The following is an 18,901-nucleotide window of genomic DNA, read 5'->3' as shown; positions in this document are numbered from 1 at the left end:
TGAGCTATATTGGGTCAGAGAATGATGAATCCATTTTCTTGAGTCCTGTGATTGACGTTGAAGTGATTTCCACCTTCGCAGGGTTAAACAACAGTGCCACCGATGCCGATGGCCTAAAAATCAAGCCTGTGAAATTTGTACTGGATTTAATATCACCATGCCTAAGCCACATTTTCAACCTCTGTTTGTCTCAAGGCCGATTCCCCAAGCGAATGCAGATAGCTAAAGTGACAGTTTTGCACAAAAAAGGGAATAAAAACGATATCGCGAACTACAGACCTATATCTGTGTTGTCCGTTTTTTCTAAAGGGCTGGAGAAGATAATATTAAACAGAATGTTGAATTTTAGCAATAAGTACGGGATAATGAACTCTGCACAGTTTGGTTTTCGCAAACATCGATCAACGGAACTTGCTCTATTGACACAAAAAGAGTTTATAATGAAAGCGTTCGAAGAAAAACAGTTAGCTTTAGGAATTTACGTAGATTTTTGCAAAGCTTTTGATTGCATAGATCACAATATACTTTTAAAAAAGTTGGAAATATATGCTTTCCGTGGAACTGCCCTCTCACTTTTAAAATCTTATTTGGCTAGCCGTAGACAGTTTGTTCAACTTGGGCCCTATCTTTCTGACACCAAGTCAATCTTATCAGGCGTGCCTCAGGGTAGCATCCTGGGGCCATTTTTATTTAATATATACGTAAATGATATTGTTGACATAGACGACCAAGCCAAATTTGTCATTTATGCAGACGACACGACATTACTTTTTTCGGCGACTTCGCCTAATCATTTAATTGACCAGGCAAACAGAGCGCTTATAAGGCTTGAAGAATGGTCTGAACGAAACAAGTTAACAGTAAATGCCAATAAAACTAAAGCTATTCTCTTTCGTCCGAAAAATAGAAACGTGTTTATCAATGAAGATATCAGATATAATAATTCAGTAGTAGATATCGATAGCTCATTTAAAATACTTGGTGTCGTTTTCACAGGACAGATGTCATGGGACGCCCAGGTAGATTACATTGTACACAAGTTGTCACGTGCAGTTGGCTTGACTAATATCAACAAACACACCTTCCCTACTCAAGTTAAAGTACCTATATACAATGCACTGTTTCACTCGCACATAAAATATTGTCATTTGGTGTGGGGAACGACAACCCTAAGAAACATGCATAAAATACATCGACTGCAGAAAAAAATGTTAAGAATTATATCTAACGTTCCTTATGACCATCCATCTCTTCCACTTTACCAGGAACATAACATAACATAACATAACATAACATAACATAACATAACATACCAGGAACGTAACATAACAGGGGGCACGACATCGCTTTCACCATGAAGCACTCACCGTTCGTGTTCTTCCAGGTTTTCCTGGTTCTTCAATACCCTTGGAATGCACCGACTGCGGATCCTTCGCAACTTTGGACGCTGCCCGACGTGACCAGACCCGACAGCTGGACGATATTGCCAAGTTCGGCCGGCAACTACAGTCATGTACATCCGCCCACCCCGCTATCAGCGTTGGAAGCGCGGGATATAATCTGCAACCGGACAGCGCTTTCTTGGGGCACGACATCGCTTTCACCATGAAGCACTCACCGTTCTCGTGTTCTTCCAGGTCAGTTACAATGATGACTCTTTATCTGCTAAAACCTCGAATCGTTTTTTGTTCGTGGTGTCGTGCCCCAGACACTGGTTGAATGTTCTCACTGTTTGTAGGACTAGAATGGCACTCTGTATTACCAGCATTCTCTTAGCGCTTTCTGGAGACGTAGAGTCAAACCCCGGTCCGCCTGGCACCGATCAAGAAAGCGTTCTCGCAACTGTACTTGCGACAGTCCAGAGAATTGAATCTGGCCAGGATGATATCAGGAATGACCTACGCGCCCTAAAACAGTGGCAAGCATCAGTGGACGTTGAGCTAAAACAGCTTTCTGCCAGAATTCGTACAGTCGAGGTCGAAATGGCAGAAATGAAATCAAACATTTCAATGCCATCCACAGAACTGTCTACAGTAGGTCCCTCAAATTTAACCGAGCAATTAAAGATAATTACCTCTCGATGTGACGACACAGAAAACAGACTTCGCCGCTCTAACCCGCTTTTCTTTGGTATACCTGACGACCAGTCCGAAACATGGTCCAGCTCAGAAACCAAGGTGTTGGAACTGTGTGCGGAACACCTTGGCTGCACACTTGAGCCAACACAAATTGAAAGGGCTCATCGGCTTGGTCGATACCAACCAGAGAAAAGTAGACCGATAATCGTCAAGTTCGCGCACTACAAGGACAAACAGCATATCATAGACAAAGGCTACAAGTTTAAAGACACGCAGTATGTTGTTCGCGAAGATTTTTCTTTCCCAACGCGCCTGGCTAGGAAAAAACTGTTAGATTTCGCAAAATCGGAGGGCGGGTCGTTTAAACTTAGAGTTGATAAACTGCGCATCAACAATCATGTGTATATGTACGACGCTGCTTCCGACACTGTCAAACAATGCACCCAATAGCAAAAACGAAGAGCGGTTGCACACAAGGCAGACTATCATCCAGAGCCTTCATACGGCGTCATCCCTTCGCTTTCCATATCATTTACTAACATACGTAGCATCCTCCCAAAGCGCACCGAACTCTACTCGTATCTAGAAGATAATAAGCCTGACATCATAACTTTAACAGAAACGTGGCTGCACCCGGATATAACTGACGACGAAGTCTTACCCGATTCACCCGATTTTGTTATTTACCGGAATGACAGAACTAATAAAAGGGGTGGTGGCGTGATGATCGCCATAAAAAATCACATTCCTTCCTTTCGTGTAAACATTTCGTCCCCTCTAGAAATTTTATGGGTTTGCATCACGTCCTCATCTCTTAAGTCCCTTCTTGGTATATGCTACCGACCACCAGATAGCTCAGAAACTTTCGTAGCAAATCTGTATGCTAACCTCTCAGATATTAGAAGCAACTTCCCCAAGGCCGACATTTATTTATTCGGTGATTTCAATTACCCGAATATCAACTGGAATACCTTAATTGCATCGGCGCAGGACCCGGTTAATTTCGTTGAACTAACATTAGACTTTGCATAATCACCTCAGTTTTAAACGCCTTTCGGGAAGAACCACTGCATTCAACTCATCAGCCCTGCCCCGTGCCATCATTTATTGGAATAGTCTTCCTCATAACATTGTTCACATTTCAGATTATGTTATTTTCAAAGAAAAAATAAGCAACATTTTGTTCTGAAGTGTGCTGTTACTGAAGTGTGTTCTATAGTGTGCTTTTCAAATTTTGTTCTCTTTTCTTGTGTTTGCCATTGTATAATGTTAACGTTTTGAACATAACGATGTTAAAATAACCATCTCCTACATGCTTCTGTTTCGCACCCCAGTTATGTAACCCCCCCCTCACATAATACTCCAATCGGAGCCCGTGAGGTATTTGAATAAATAAATAATGGCGATTCATGATATGTACGCTTATCACTTAGCTTTAGCCTATAAAAAGGAAATACGTAACAATGTCAGCTTTTTGAGAGAACTGGCTTGCCTGCAGAGAAAGGAAGTGCATTACCCTACTCGTAACTCAGGCATATGGAGCGAATTTCAATGCCGCACAAATTATGGTGAGCAGATGATTCAATGTCGCCTTCCAAAATTGTTAAACTTACTACATAAGCATGATTTTCAACTCGAACAGTCATCGAAAGATGACGTCAGAGTAGTTTTATCAGCGACTGAACCTGTTTGTCTTTGATATGCTATTTGAAGCCTTCAAAGTTGTTATCTTGATGTACTACCTTTGTGACGGGAATTGATTGCGATTGTTTTTCTTTTGTGTAAAAACTCAATTTTTGAATGTTTTGCTGTCTTTTCTTCTTCTTTTCTGTGTGCGACAGTTTGACACTGCTATTATGATTACTGTCACTGCTGCATTGCTGACACTGCTATTATTACTACTGCTATATGGAAAGAAACTGGTCCTTTTTTTTGTTGTTTTACTTTGCCTGATCATACTGCGATCTCGCTTTTCTTTTTTTGTTACCGACTCTCTGTTCATGTGCAATAAGGTGCTGGTTCTTATCAATTTTTTTATGCGCTATCATTGAACGCGATGTGTCGTCGAATGTACTTCTATTTATTTTATTTTACTGTTTTTTGTGGACGCTACACTGCTCTGCCTATGTATATTTACTTTGTATTTTCTGTGGGGGGGGGGGGGTGGGAGCTCGTCAAGCCGATTGCTCGGCTTTTTCTCCCTGCCTCCCCTATCACTTTGATGGAAAATAAAGGTATTATTATCACTTTGATGGAAAATAAAGGTATTATTATAAACTCTCAGCTGTGATCACAAGAATGTTCACGCATCAAAGCGCAACTGCAGCCGAGATTCAGCGAGCAGCCGAGTACGCTTATTTAATGGCCGCACAAAAAAAGGGAGAAAATTACCAATCGCAGACGGAAAACTTTTCTTGGGAGAGGTTTATGCCATAGCCATACAGATCGCTCCACTGTTGAGTTGACATTTCCAGCCCAGCTCGCTATCAGTGGGGGCATCAACTTAACGATATCTTGCATAGCGCCTTAGCATGGGCATGATCATTGTTTTTATATATTAGCTGCAGGTACTGTGTACAATGAGAAAAAAGTGATGAAACCAAAAGTTTACACAGCTTGCTTATACTTCACCGGACATCTTCAGACTTCATCATCCTGTTAATGAAGGTGCTCGTAAGCTGACAAAGCTTGATTAATTCCTTTGCGGGGTACATCAAGCCTGCATTGTCCTTGGTTTTCATTAACCTGTAACTGGTCCAGTTGACTATATTTCCTGCAACAGGCTCTTGCTTGACTGACATGTCGCCTCAAAACCATTACCAAATATCGCATAATTTAAGTAACAACCTGGTAGTGATAAACAAAACTTGGGGTTCTTAAGTCTCCTTGAGGAGCCTCGTTAGAGTGCCTGCACTTTGCTACCTGCTTATTCACCGTATCCCGTAATTGCTTCCTCTGTCGCATATCAATAAAATGCAGCCTTAAGCCACAGCATTATATTAAACAGCACCCTACACATAGCTATATAAAGCCCCTCTTTACCGAAGCCGTACGAACATGCCCTAGAAGAGTATAGTGTGCCTGACTTGGGATTCAAGGGTTCCACTTTCAATAATTCCCATTTCACCCTTACATCTTATTGACTCTATCTGGTTTGGCAGCTCCTGCCACATTTAACATGTCACATGCTCTCATTGCGCCAAAGGTGTCTGGCCATATCACCAACTAAAGTGCCTCTTACCAAAGAGGTATTTTTCAGACTTTCCGCCGACAGAGCGGGCGCCAGATTTTCTGTGGAACGTGGCTTTTTAGTTTATCGCATCGGCTCAGACAGTCTCAAGAGTATAAACAAATGTTGTATGCACGAGCTTCTTTGCTTGCAAGGCCACTCAGACTAGCGCGGCAAAATTTAGAACTAATTGTATGCTTATATATAAAAAAAACCATTCATACCTTTTTCTGATATGTCCTCGCAACATTACCTGCGAGAAAAGCGTCTGGTGCTACCTCATCGTGTTTATCTGCCTCACAACACATCGTTAAAAAACCTAGTTCAATGGCCAGCTCCCTGGTAACTAAATAGGTTAAACAACATGACGGGAACACAGGAAAAGAGGACGACACAACCAGCGCGGTTGTGCTGTCCTCTTCTCCTGTCTTCCCGTTACGTTGTTTGCACTGTTAACCTATAATTAATCACCAACACGTCCAATCTGCTGTCCCTTGTAGCAAATTCAACGGCAGCTGATAGTGCATTATTTTTCAGCATCTGGACTTTTTAACCTCAGCGGCGCTTTCATTTCAGAGGAAGCGAGTGCATTTCCACTCCTCGCGGCTGTCTTTGCCTGAAGCGAGCTCAGCAGATAAACTTAAAGAGTCTCTTAGATGTCTCTTAAGCGCACGACGGCGAAAGCCTACCCTTCTATCATTTGCCTCTCATCGTTTACCACAGTTCGTCATTTCAAGTCGTCGTTGGATATATTGGTCGTTTCTCAGTCATGATGAGTCTGCCTGCGTAGTCACTGTAGCCCTTATCACTCATAACTAAGCCGGTTACTCATTTAGAATTAGCAGTGGTCATTACATGTCGTTTCACATATTGGTCATTTCGTAGTCATTAACAGTAATGATGAGACATGCCTAGCTATTATAGTCATTACCACACATCGCTAAGCACTTTTACTCATTTCTAATCAATTGCCGTCAATACATGTCGTAGAGTGATATACTGGTCATTACAAATCATTTTAGTCATTATTAACCCTTATTAGTCATTAGGATTAGTCATTACCTCTATCAATGTCTATAACTTTGGTTGATTACCTATCACCATCAATCATTTTCGTTCTTAATCTCCCTCCTTGCACGTCCGCTTTTGCGACTGGAACACCAGTGCACAGATGCGACGCACAGATAACAGGCACAGCTTCTGCGCATAGATTTTCGCTCCATGAGCCTAGAACGGCTTTCGCCTTAAAAAACAAACGCATCCAGTCTCACCGTTAACGTGCTTGCACACGCGCACACAAAATGTTTGCGTTTACCACGCAGACGCGAGGCGAATGCGCCCAGAAATGAAGCAAACAGCGCGCTCAGAGCCGGCGACCCCGGCGGCGACGTGTCCCCGAACAGTGGTGCCCTCAGCAGAAATAGCGGGCGCAACTGCAAACTCCCCAAGGACGCGCTTGCCCATTGACGGCGGCGCGACGCAGCAGGCCGCACCCAGTGCGCTTCCATCGAGCGGCCGTGTATCTGGTCATGACGAAACCTGGCGATTCATGCCAACTAAGGCTGATTCACGCCAACTAAGGCTGGCCGAGGAGGTGGGGTAGGGCGGCTGATCCTAGCCCTGATGGGGCTGGGACAGATAGGTCACCGCCGCTTGCGGAGGGGGCTAGCCTGCCATCGTATTTTATCTGTTGTAGGCTGCCATTGCACCCACTGCTTCGGTGGCGGGTGCGCGCGTCTTTCCCTTCCTCTTCTTTTTCTTTCTTCTCTATTTTCCATTCTGTCCGCACGAGGCAGCGGAGGTGGCTTAGCTGAAGAGCCAGTAGCAGGCCAGTGCAGTTAGTTTTCCTTGTTCCTACTGCCACAACAACAACAACATACGAAGCTGACCCCGCCGGGTATTCGTTCCCGAAATCCGTGCGTCGCCTTTTATTTGGCGCTTCCTCGTACGCCGCACCACACCAGTAGACGCAGAACAGCAGGCAGAGCCGCATTCCAAATTGAATTATCCCTTTCAGTCAGACATTATGTTCTGGTGTCGATAAAAATTTAAAAACTTTTGTGTACAGTTTCACATTGATATACCACAAAAATATTATCAATTGCTCAAAACATTGCTAAACTAAAAAATTGAGTTGCTTGGCTTGGTTAAGACTGGTAGTTGCGAAAGCAATAGCTATAGCTACGCCTAGGTTCAGCTGGTGGTGTAGCTGGTTGTGGTGCTTGTGGTTATGCTTATGATTATGCAGTGATTCACTCTGGCCACGGCATATGGCTCAACTATTGTTTATTACGGGGTGCTACCTGGTTATTCTATGTGCAACTAGTCGCGAGGCAAGGAGTGCCGTGGCTTCAACGATATACTTGGTTGTGGGTGAGGTTAAGGCAGAATGTACAACTGCCGCTCCGTCACCGGCTGCAACGGCATTCTTTACGCCAGCAGTAATGAAAGCATCCCTGGAGACTGCGTTGGTTCCACCTGCCGCTAGGACACCTCCTATAGTATCCAACGTTGCAACCCCGGCGGTAGCTGCGGTAGGAGCGGCAGTTAGGCCGCGGTTAGTAGCTACCGCCTCGCGAGTTCACGGCGCCAGTTGGGGGCCCTGTTTTTGCGGCAGATGGGATGACGTCACTCCGGCTGTAGCGCTCCCTCACGGAGGGAGCCGGAGTTAGGCCGCGTTTGTTAGCTACCTCCACTCTAGTTGACTGACTGATTTATAGGAAGGGAAAGACGCGGTAACTGTCTCACTTGTTTTCTGTAGACACCTCAACCGCGCGGTAAGGGAAGGAAGGAAGGTGGGAGTGAAAGTGGAAAGAGAGAAAGAGGAGCCGTAGTGGTGAGCTACGGAGTTAATTTGACCACCTGGGCATCTTTAACGTGTCCTGACATCGCACATCACAAGGATGCCGCTTCGTTTCACCTCCATTCTCCGTTGGCACGTTGACTGAGCAGTAAGAAAAAAAAAGGAAGGGGGAGTGAAAAGAGAGAGAAAGAGCAATCGTTGTGGAGAGCTTTAGTCCACCGCACCACAGACCATTGTACTTCAGTGGCCCAAAGTGTCCCATAGAATTTCACTTCGCTTCTGAACCGATTCTGTACATGCCGAGCGTCCCCCCCCCCCCCCCAGCATTTCTTCTACCTTAGTAACCTTAGTACGCGTCGCAGTCTATCCGATCCGTGAATCAGGCAGTATGTTTTGCCCATCAATCCGCAAACATGTCCAGGCTCTCCGTGACGGAACTGTGTTCCTCCTCCTCTCACCCTTCCGCACTCGGAAACATGAAAGGTCAAATAGGCTTTAGACATCAGTTTTAGGGAGTATGCAGGTAGTACTTCTGAGGCACTAAAAACTGAGGACACCAGTGTGTGTCAAACACTATCATGTCTGACCCTAAATGCCCGAGCTTAAGTGTCCCGCTAACTTTTCCATTCTACCACCGGCCTCTCCCAACAATGTCATCGCACTGCCACGCTGTCTGTGTTCATGTTGTTGCTAGAATGCGCCATTACGTCATCAGTGGCGGGCTCCATTGCAATCGCGTCGGTATGACGTCACCGCGAGCGCGAATTTTGCCATGCTGTGTTGCCATGGGGGCCGGATCAGAAGGCCGATTCCCGGTAGAGGATGAATTTGATTAAGGTTAATCAGAACTCTGCCATCATTTTATTGAGAGGTGTAGTGTGACTTTCTGTGGACAAACGGACGCACGCTCATAAGCCTACAAAAACTTACGCCTTAAACGACGTCCAGTCAGGTTTGCGGTAGGCGTTAAAACGAGCTCTGCAGCGACCTCATTGAACAAATGCGAAAGCTTGCCGTTGCTTCTGCCAGGAGGCATTCTTCTGCACACGGTTCATCGCGCTCCCTTAATATAGCTTTTGCTGGCAACGCAGGGCTGATGCCGCCGATAATAAATTTCGTTTCCTTGACGCGCTTTCATTGCAGTGCTTTTAAAGTGCGAGATAGGACGCCGCATCCTCACCCTGTCACGTGGCGTTCCATGACGACTGCTCGGTATAGGGCTCTTGCAAGCGAGGTATTTGGGTAAGGCGCTGCTTCTCTTGTTTGGCGTTCTTACAGCCACGCTACATTCTTTTTAAACGTGATTGCCGAATGACCTTGTCACGTGATACTTTCATAACCACATGATATTTTCGTGTAACTTGACTGTGACGTGACCGTGGCTCGCGATACTTTTATAGCTACGTGTCTTTTTTGTGAAACTTCACTGTCGCTCGACCTTCTCAAGTGACATTCCAATACTAAAAGGACACCTGAGACCCATGACTCAGCACTTTTAAGGCAAAAGCCCTTCTAGGCTCAAGGAACGAAATCTGGCGGGCGAGAGTTGCTCGAGAGATCTCTCATATTCCGTGAGATTTTCCGAGATGTGTTTTGTCTGGCGTTTCTGCCATCCGCAATCAGATGCTTGAACACGCACCAAGGAAAGCCAAGCGACTAGATCGATGGTGTACCGTCTAAACTCACACTTGCCGAAAAACGTGACAGGTATTTCATCTTTAAATTCTTGTAAACCAATTATAATTATATATGACACTGCAACGAACGCTGATAAGAGGCAAACGATGAAAAGGAAATGATAGGAGATGAAGGATGTGGTTTCGCCGTTTCCTCTTAAGAGATATAGAGACCCTCTAATTGTTGACAACGTTATGACCCATGCTGAGCACTTCTTGTGACCCAAATGTGGGCCCAAGACACAGCACGTTTGTGAGCCACAAGTCATGACTAATGGGCATGTACGGCAACACAAAACTTTAACCATGTCTTTAGCCACGAGTCCTAGATCATGACTAATGAGCATGGAGCATGAAAAACTGCTATGATCCCCGTGACCATGGCAATGACATGACATACCATTTACGTACTACCGTATGTCAGCACGTTCACTCATTACTCATTCCATCATCTGATGACTTCAGTCATGCGTTCCTTTTTCCTTAATATTTTGCTTCCATGGTTTGTAAAAATGTTTGATGGCACAAAACCTTGTCTTTCGCCTCAATAACCGGTTGGGATCAAAGAGGACAGCCCAGCACAAGACCACACAAGCTTGGCACACTCGGAACGCAAGGTGCGAATGTGAAGGAAATTGCGGACGCTAACTATAGTCCGCGAAGGAATCTTTGGGTCGAAACGCTTTAATAAATTGCTAACGGAAGGCTGCAATGAAGCTGCAACACCGGCAGACATGTCACAAGAACCATGACCCCATCATAGTCGCGGGCGTGGCTCAATAACACAAAACTCTGTTCTCATTATCATGTCTTGCATGATTATCAATGCTGCTTAGTGAAGACACATGTCCACCAGTGGACCATCCCACCGCGGTGATGCAGTGGCTAGCGGCCTAGGGCACTCGACTTCTGCGACCAAGAAAGGGGAATCCAATCCAGGATGCGGCAGCCACTTTTCGATGAAGGTGAAAAGCATGGCGCCATTGTGCAGTGCGATGACAGTGCAAGTTAAAGAAATCAAAGCGGTCGAAATTTCTGAAGCCCTCCTCTTCGGCGTCTCTGTAGTCTGAGTTTCTTTGAGACTTTAAACACCCCAATCCAAACCAGGTCACTAGCGACCGGCCGCGATGGCTCAGTTGTTGAGATGATCAACTGTCGCAACAGGGTCATGCCTTCAAATCCGGGCTGCGGCGGCCGCTTTTAGATGGGGGCGAAACGCAAAGCGTCAATCTGATATACCATGTCATCAAGTGCCAATCAAGAACTCGGATAGGTCGAGAGACGCGCAGTCCTCCACACAGCCTGTGCCACTTTTAGGACGTTAGTATCTGTAAATCAAGCGAAACCAAATCGCGCTTTCCGCTATTGCTAAATATCATGAAAGTGTAGCAGTAAGCACCAAATTAGTCATGATGAGTCATTTTAGTCTTTTTGTGAAAACGTTTATCTGTCATGCATAGTAACATGCCTCACCGCATGGCATCATACACTCACAAGTCATCATGGCTCACCATCAATTATATCCTGTCGTGATATACCTATCAGTGAAATTCTTGTATTTCTATTTTGTAATCTTCTTATGCCTTAATCTATTCACAGATTCCATTTTGCTACTTCTAACAGAACACAGACCTAACTGCGATAGCATCACGGTAATAACTCCGGCACTACGCTCAACGGACTTCTTACGCTTTAGTATCAACGTCTCTGAAAGACAATTCATAAATTGCAACCAACAGAAACAAAAAACATAATCCTTACCAGCTCTTTGTGGCTGTAGGCCTAGTAGACGCAGCCGTGCGAATTGGGCTTTACACTGGGCTGAGCTAGCTCCTTGCGCCCGGTAGCGAGACAGCGTCCCGCATAGTAGAATGTCCGCGGCACGATCTGTCCCGCTGTAATGCGCTAAGAACGCGTCTGCGACAAACAAGCAGCCGTAAGCCACGTTTCCGGCAGGAAAGGCGCTCCACACCTTCAATTCTTGTATCTACAGTGTTGCCAGACATGCGTGTAGCATGCTGCAGATGTTGGCGGCAGAGCTGGGGCTAAAGTGTTCTGATGAAGGGAACTTCTAAACTGGGAATGAAAATGCTCGTGTGTCACAGGACTTTTCGATCATGCTCACAAACCTCAATCTGTATAGTATTCTGTTAGAATCAGGAGTTTGTATGATAGTTAGGTTATGGCTTTGATGTCTAAATGGAGAGCTCCAGATATTTCGGCCCCCACAGCACACGGGACTATGGGTTCCGCTTCAATAGAAAAGCGGTCTTCGCAGAAGGGATTCTATCTCGCTTTCTGGGGCACCGCAATTGAGGACAAGTTTACATTTGAAAAAGAATTTTGGAAGGGCAGCTGCTCAGCGCATTGCATTTTCTATATTTCGCCGAACTGCGCGTGTATAAAAGCCGACAAATAATCTAGGATGTTCAGCGCTGCTTAAAGAATATCGAGCGATAGCTCTTTATATATTAGGCTGGCTTGAATGTTCATTTTATCGATTTCGTACATGCTGCAACAATTTCTAACAAAGTCGAGTTCCCTATATTGCTCTGCCGTGGTTGCTACCTTGGTGTAGACTTTCTAAATCGCTCTGAACGAAACTTAAGGCACAATAACTCTGACAAAAATATGTAGGCACCTTAACAGTGCTGTAAAGGCACGGAGGAGGGAGGGATTCAGAAACAAAATAAATTTGGCAAATATTACGCAACTTCCTAATGCGAAATGTGAACGCAGCTCATCAGCTGTTTCAGCTTTTCGACAGATTTCGACAGTATCTTGGTCTTTAGAATATTTTTACCGGCATCGACAAGCTCAAGACCCGACCGAAATATTATCAATGCACTTTACTAGGAATGACGGAGTATCACCCATAAAAGTGACTTACCCAGATACTTTGTTGGGCGAGTTGGTACTTATTCATTATACATTATTGATTATTATTATTATTCATTATCCTCCAGACACCTGAAGGATAACTTGGAGGGCTTGCATTATTCCACCTTCAGGTATGTGGACGACTTTTTAGTATTAACAGGCCGTGAGGGATTCAATCAAAGAATGAAGGACATTATGGATGTTTTTACTGAGTGTGGATCCGGCCTGGAATTTACTGTTGAGAATCCAGTGGACGATCAGTTACAGTATTTAGATATTTTGATTCAATTCGGTGATGATCATGTTTGTTGGGAATACAACCCGAGATCGATGAAGCCGTTGCTAGGCTCCAATTCAGGACATTCCAAGTTAGTGAAGAATGGGATGATAAACACTTGCTTGTTAAGTGCGTTGACGAAATCTTGTTACCACGGCATGGCCAAGAGTTTTGAAAGACAAGTGAAGAGAATTGCAAAGGCCGGTTATCGCGAGTCAGTTATTATTGAGGCCAGTTGCCGGGTACTGAAGAACCTTAAAAGAACGCACAGACTGAAATCCCTGCCTAGCATGGGTGAGAGGAAGAGGAAGGTTGCCGTGGTGCCGTATGTGCACAGGATTTCGCATGGCCTCAAAAATGTAGGCAAGAGGTATAATGTGGACGTCGCACTGACCGCCCCGCTCAAGATGAAGAGGATCTGCCCGGCTGTTCAAAGGGAAAGAGAAGAGAAGAAGAAGGAATGTGGGGTGAAACATAGAAACCCCTATGTTGGATGCAAGACAGGTGTTGTGTATAGACTTCCACTCTCTTGTGGGGCCAGTTATATAGGACAAACCGGACGGTGTATAAATAAGAGACTACAGGAACACTGTAACAACTTGGAAATTGGAAAGGACAAAACGTTTCTAGTATCCCATTGCCAGTCATGTGAAATAATGAAGAAGGAGAAGAAGAAATGCACTCCTAAGTTTGACAGTGTTAAGATTTTATATCGCCACAAAGAGAAGATAACGAGATAGATAGTGGAAGCGTATTTTATTTCAACGGACAATAAATGTATCAGCAAGACGTCTCTTGCTCTTTCAAGGAAAGAAGTGTCTTTTTTAAGTGATTTTTTAAAGTAATTTTTATGCAGCAGGGGAACCCAGGGGTTTTTCACGTGACTGTTTCGTTTTTCTTCATGTTTGTTTTTTCTGGGCCTTGCAGTAAACGGCTTAGGCTTAGTTGTGAGTCAGCGCATGTACTGTGGCTTTCGTGTTTCTTGTCCCTTGTTTTCGTGTTCGCGCTGTTTAGATCAATAATGAATCACCCATAAAAGTGAGTGTTGTAGTCACTCGTGTAACATTACACGTTACCCGCCTAAAAACTCGCCTATACAAGATGTGCCCCACAACGGCAAGCGTTCACAATCATATCATATAAATGCCTGCAGAGAAGTAGAGTGAATTTATTAGGTGAAGTACGGCGCTCCTTATACACCAATATAATTAAGTATAGAAAATTCAGCTGTGACTTGCTTGTGAAAGCAGCGCTAAGAACGGGCACACATCATATGTACGATCCATTTTATATGCCACTACCTTTTATGCATACCCTTCGCCCTGATCAGCCTCGTAAGAATGATACCGATATCCCTATTCGAGAATGCTTGCTGTCAATTCCACCAACTTCTGATATTTCGGCCATCTACATTATTGCTGGGTACCTTCACTACGCTAAAATTCACAATTTGTGTAGAATATCTTTAACAGTTAGTAGAAATATAAAAACAGGCATGCAGGAGGCTTAATCTTTTCCTACAAGGCAGTTCATGATGTCAAGATAAATACATGAAACATTAGCATGAGCATGACCGAGTTATAAAAAATCGAGAAACGAATGAATACAAAATTCATAAAAAACGAATCGAAAACTGCGAAAACATTTACCTGCATTCATATAGGTATGAGGGAAGGCGATGACGGAGCATTTGAACCCCATAACCAGTTTATTATTGTGGAATTACCTAGGTTTCAGCTTATCGTGTAGTGCGACACTTGTTTTAGCTTTAGGGTAGCGATATTAACTAATGTAGTGTTATGGGTTTATACGCCACCTTGATAGCGCATCACCAAGGTGGCATTTACATGTCTGGGAGGGGAAGTAAGTTTTGTTCAGCAAATGGTAGTCGTGTGTGAGTGTCTAATGGCGTGTTCATGGTGACACGAATTGCTTTCTTTTGTGGAATGTAGAGTTTATTTTTATTTCAAACAGTAGTTGGTGCCCTATACTAAATGAGATTAGTTTAAACTTGAAAATATTATATATTTTTCAGTTTAAACTAATATTTGAAGTTTGAAGCTTCTTGGGCGTTGGATGGATGGATGGATGGATGGATGGATGGATGGATGGATGGATGGATGGATGGATGGATGGATGGATGGATGGATGGATGGATGGATGGATGGAATATATGAGCGTCCCCTTTGAAACGGGGTGGTAGCAGTAGCTATCATGCTCATTTTTCTCCCTATATCTTAATTATTGATTTAGAATGGTTAACTAAACCACCATTCTATTTATTAAATTTTGTTCCTACATTACTAACATTATGTCACTTCTCTGCTTTTAAGCCACCAATCTTCCAGTCATTTTTTGCTAGTTTCCACCGCCGGTTTATTCACCCGGCCACTGTTATCTCTAAAGCCCAGAGCTTCAGGAACAGTGATTGCGCCTGCACCAACTTCCGGATAGATACCATTACATTCGAGTATAATATGGTCAATTGTTTCACTGGAGTTTCCACATACAGCACGTGCGTCATCTCCATTGTTAAATTTCTTTTTGTAGCTGCGTGTTCTAAGGCACCCTGATCTAGCTTCAAAAAGTAGGGCACTGCCTCTTGAGTTATCTAAGAAATCTTCCTTCCTGATCTCCATTTTCCACTTTCGGCATAATTCCACACTCTGTTTCTTTTCCATCGAATTTATCCAATTTTTACCTTCTGTGTTTTTCACCTGTTGCTTAATGCTCTTTATTTCTCCGTCCTTGTTACTAGCATACTTACTAGTTAGTTTCCTAGTTCTTTTCCTCCATTGTGAGTCAACGCTTTTTAGGTACAGGTATTTAAATACTTTAGCTGCCCATCTGTTACTGTCCAATTTCCTCAGGCGTTTCTCATATAATATTTTACTCTGAGCTTCCCGTACTTCGAAAGATGCCCAGCCCATATCTCCTGTACCGCCTCATTTGTAGTTTTGCCGTGGGCACCTAGTGCTAATCGTCCAACGGATCTCTGATTTGTTTCTAATGTCGACTGTACCTCTGATTTTAGGCACAAAACTGCATTTCCGAAAGTAAGTCCGGGCACCATAATTCCTTTCCAAATACCCCTCAAAACCTCATACCTATTGTATCCCCACAATGCCTTATGCTTCATTATCCCGGCATTCCTTCGCCCTTTGGCCTTAAGTGATTGCTCATGCTTCCCAATGTATGCCAATCCTTCGTTTACCCATACCCCCAGATATTTATATTCTGCTACTCTAGGTATTTCAAGGCCTTGTATTTTAAGACCCTGATCAGCTGAGCCGTTGAAAGTCATCAGACCCGACTTAACGGCGCTGAAACTGAAGCCTAGAGCGTCCCCTTCGTCTCCGCAATACTTAACTAGAATTTGCAATTCTTCCAGGCTCTCAGCTAGCAGCACAATGTCTTCTGCATACATCAAACCGGGGAGGCGCTGCTCTACCGCCTTTCCACCTAATCTATATGACAGGTTAAAACCTTGGTTACTGTCTTGTATCCTCCGTTCCAGGTTTATCATATAAAGCATGAACAGCACCGGTGATAGAGGACAGCCTTGTCTTAATCCTTTGCATACTTTGACATCCTCCGTACTTCTTATCCCTTCCCACGTAATTTCTACTTTGTTATCCCGGTATATTTCCTGTAGGAACTCTATTATCTCATAACCGATACCTTCTTCTTTTAATATGTTCCACAGGAGTTCCCTGCTTACGTTGTCGTACGCCCCGTTTATGTCCAGGAAGGCCAAATACAAAGGTCTATTTTCCACTCTAGATATTTCGATGCATTGGGTAAGCACGAACAGGCTATCATCTAAGCGCCTACCATTTCTAAAGCCGTTCTGAAGTTCTCCGAGTATCTTGTTACTTTCAAACCATGCTTGCACCTTTAATTTCACCGCCTGCATGGCTAACCTGTACATAACAGATGTTATGGTAATCGGCCTGTAGGATTTTATGTGCATCCTGTCTCCTTTCCCTTTATAGATCAAATTCATTTTACTCTGCCGCCAGCTGTCCGGAATTTGCTTATTCGTTATGACTGTTTCCAGAGCTGTTAACAACGTTTCCTTACTTTTTGGACCGAGTTCATTAATCATCTTGATCGGAATTCCATCTATTCCTGTAGATGTGTTTTTAGGAATATTTTTTTCGGCCTTTTTCCAGTTTAGATTGGTCAGTTCTAAGCTGCTTTGTATTCTGCTACCTTGTGTTGCTTCCTGATTTGCGGAGATTACCCTATCGTCACTCTTAAATTTCTGACGTTACGGGGCGCTCCCTAGCGGTAAGAGTCTGAGTTCAACATCAGGAGCACCTCCGGATTACCTGCGCACACAAACAAAGTAGCTTCATCTTCAGTGTTGTCGTCGTTCGACCCAGCGTCCAAAACATCCTCGTCGTCTTCCATTGTATCGGCTACACATCGTAACACTACCCTCCGCGGGGCAAGCACAGTCCCGGTGCCTGCTAAACATATGGGCAAGAATATAGGGGTTTTAGACGCGCGAGATGAACAGTTTGTGTAGGTGGTGCAGTGCAGTCTAGCATGAGACAGGGGCGTGATCTTGTAGGTCGTGTCACTAAGTTCCTTTAAGACATGGTATGGACCCACGTAACGGGGCATGAGTTTCTCGTACACGCCCACACGGCGGGTCGGAAGCCAAATAAGGACGAGGGAGCCAGGAGGATAGCGCACATCTCAATCGTAATTGTCGTGACGATGTTTTTAGGCCGTCAGGGAAGCCCTGAGGCGATTCAAAACGGCGTGTGCCATGGCATCGGAGGCATAGCTGCTCGGATAGTCTTCAACAGGCAGCAAACTGTCGAAAGAAAGCAGAAGGTCACGGCCAAGAGGAATTAAAGGGGTAAGTAGGCGGTGGTATCTAGACAGAACGAATTGTATGCAATTGTGCCAAATGGCAAATTGACATCCCAGTCACGAGGGTGATCAGAAACGTACATAGACAGGATGTCCGAAGGGCCCGGTTAAGGCGCGCAGTAAGGCTATTTCGTTGGGGATAATAGGCTGTCGTAAATTTGTGGCGGATAGAGCATCACCTGAGCAAGTCATTAACAGCTTTGAAAATGAAGCACGGGCCTCGATCCGTATATAGTTGACATGGAGCTCCATAAAGCAGGATGACGTCATAAAGAAGGAAATCAGCGACATCAGAGGCACAGATGGTCATGATAGCTCGCGTGATAGCGTAACGCATTGTGTAATCAGTGGCGACTGCAGTCAATCTCTCCCCGGAAGTCGATGTCGGAGTAGGTTCAAAGAAGTCGAAACCAATGCGGCAAATTGGATCAGGAGAAACTTGCTCACTGTAACCACTGGGCTTAAGCTGGGGATATTTCTGACGCTAGCACAGGTCACAAGCTGAACATAACGGCGAAAAAAGCGATAAAGGCCAGGCCAGAAAACCCGGCGGCGCGCGCTATCATACGTGCGTGACACTCCGAGGTGCCCTGTTGCAGGGGCGTCATAAAGTTCGGCCAAAGCAGTAGAGCTGATGTTAGTAGGGACAACGAGCAAAAGGTCCGCACCATCTGGGCCCATGTTGCATCTCAACAATCTACCGTCACACGGCACGAACATGTTGCCGGAAGGATCCATGTTCTTGGTGTGCATCTGGTCAATAATTATTCACAGGGAAGGGTCAAGACGCTATTCGGCGCAGATGTGCCGAAAGTCAGTAATGAACAAGACGTAGTCGTCAGCAGTACAGTCGAGTAATTTAATAGGATCAATGGGATGGCAGGACAAACAGTCAGCGTCTTAATCCAAAAGGCCTCACTCATAGACAATATCAAATGTGTATCCCTGTAAGCGCAGGCCCAGCGAACTACGCGTCCAGTCATAAGGGCCGACTACCAACACCTGGCATGATGGTCGGTCACAACGCAAATTTTATTTAGCGCTTGAACAAGAGCGAGACATTCTTGCTCG

Source organism: Amblyomma maculatum, chromosome 8 (genome assembly GCF_055883805.1).
Source record: "Amblyomma maculatum isolate TAMU_Amacu chromosome 8, ASM5588380v1, whole genome shotgun sequence".
NCBI lineage: Eukaryota > Metazoa > Arthropoda > Arachnida > Ixodida > Ixodidae > Amblyomma > Amblyomma maculatum.
Note: the sequence above shows the minus strand (reverse complement) of the source record.